This window comes from Euprymna scolopes, chromosome 9, assembly GCF_053919585.1.
Source record: "Euprymna scolopes isolate OS-2025 chromosome 9, ASM5391958v1, whole genome shotgun sequence".
In the NCBI taxonomy this organism is placed as follows: domain Eukaryota; kingdom Metazoa; phylum Mollusca; class Cephalopoda; order Sepiida; family Sepiolidae; genus Euprymna; species Euprymna scolopes.
The window spans coordinates 132,442,382-132,444,474 of record NC_136490.1 but is presented as its reverse complement, the minus strand read 5'-3'; the positions used below and the strand labels follow the sequence as shown (position 1 = coordinate 132,444,474).

Below are 2,093 nucleotides of genomic sequence, written 5' to 3'. Positions count from 1 at the left end.
CATATAAGACCTTGGTCAATGTAAGGGCAACCGTTCATACCAATTGTCACTAACCAGCTCCCCCACTCCCCGGGGTGTTGGTCCCCATTTCCCCTTCACTCCTCACATTAAAAATCGACCTTCTGCCTAATTTGCTCAGTGGGGAAGCAAATAAATACCAACCCCACCTATAAGACCTTGGTAAATGTAAGGGCAACCGTTCATACCAATTGTCACTATCCAGCTCTACTACTCCCCGGGGAGTCGGTCCCCACTTCCCCTTCACTCCTCACATTAAAAGTCGGCCTTGTGCCCTATTTGCTCGGTGGAGGAGCAAATATATACCCTTTTCTTGGCCTTTTGGCCAAGATTAAAGTGTAGTATCTGTTCTTCCTACATGCTGTACTTATTGTGATATGAAGTGGGGGATCACTTTTCTGTGTTAATTTAATGTAAAATGATCACCCACTTTACAACCAGTCAGTCTCAAAGCCATTCAGCTGATTCTTCAGATCATTCAAGTTGTTTTTGAAGGATTCCAGTTATTTTTAAGCATTCAAGTCATTCTTAAGATCATTCAATTCATCCTTAAGTTCATTAAAGTCATTTTAAGTCATTTACTTTTTATTTATTTAAATCATTTCAGCCCATTTTTCGGTCATTTTAGTTTATCTTTAAGAATTTCATGTCAATCCTACATTCACGCATTCATTCATTACACGAGAGCACGCGACTAATGGTTATCGGCCTTGTTTTAACATAAGCATGCCAGACAATAAAAATGACACTTAAAATTTACGCATGACAAATAAAACAATATGCTATTTCAAATTTAAGTGTAACAGACCGAATAAAATACTATTTAAGAGTTAAGCATTACAAACCAAACAAAACACTATTTCAAATTAAAGCGCGGTAGATCAAGCAAAACACTATTTGAAATTAAAGCGTGACAGACAAAACAAAATACTATTTCAAATTTAAGCGTTACAGACGAAACAAAATACTATTCAATATTTAAACGTGACAGACCAAATAAAATGTTATTTGTAACTTTTTTTTACAAGGTAGTGAACTCTTATCAAAGCCTTAGGCCACTCGATGATAAGGGTTAATGGGTATAATCTGATCAGTGAGACAATTGCTCAGTGATCGTTTTCGGTGGAAATTGTGCAGAATTGGACTATTTAAGAGGGCAGAATAGCAAGTAGTTTTAGCAAAGAAGCTTTGTTCATGGAATTTGCGTTTAGATTTAGTCATTGACAGTAAGTATGGGAATATGATGGTAGTGGTTGTAGCTTTAGGGGTGCTTTCTTTTGTGGAAGTTTGGCGGAGAGACCATGAAATGAAACTCAGACCAGCACTTGCGTTGAAAATAATGGTGGAGCAGATACAGACTCGTAACGTCTCTTCTGAGGGAGAGAGATTGCAGAGAAGAGAAAGGGACATTGCTTACTAGGTTTTGAACTCTGTCAATCAGAATAGGTATCTTCGACCAGCTCTTTCCTAGATATTGCCGCAGTACTCCATTTCGCTCTTATACATGTAGAGGCATGAGTCGGGAGTGAGATCTCTTCTGGAGCGATAGAATGATGCGTCTATTTTACCAGTGATCTTGGACACAGATTTGATATAAGTCATCTATTTCAGGTCTCGCACTTGTAATTCTTTCAAAAGCTGCAAATGTAAGCTTAATTTAATGTAACTGTATAAACAACCTAGACCTCATTTGATCTGCCTTTTATTCCTATATAATTTTACCTGTCCTTATTTGACTTTTAATTGAAATATCCTAGTGTTCACATCACTTTTAAAAAAAGTAACTTCAAATTGAGGAGGCAAAGAAAAAGTCCGCAGCAACAAATTCGCTTAAATCCAGCTTAAATTATCGCCCCTAAATCAGATTAAAATATCCATCAATTTACAAAATTAATTTCAAATTGAGAAGGCAAAAAGAAACTTCCAAGCAACAAATGAACTTAAAACCAGTTTAAAATATCCACCTTTAAGGCAACAAAGCATTTCTAATCGTAATTATTGCTGTTCCAGGTTATACAACGTAACATTTAGTCCATATGCCACGACTTTCTCTTAGTGATCGTCAGGAGCTCATT

At 36.7% G+C, this 2,093-nt stretch overlaps 1 pseudogene; it reads left to right on the top strand.

Moving 5' to 3' along the window:
• Positions 1-322: 322 nt before the first annotated feature.
• Positions 323-449, top strand: LOC145285330 (U2 spliceosomal RNA; annotated as a pseudogene).
• Positions 450-2,093: the final 1,644 nt, after the last annotated feature.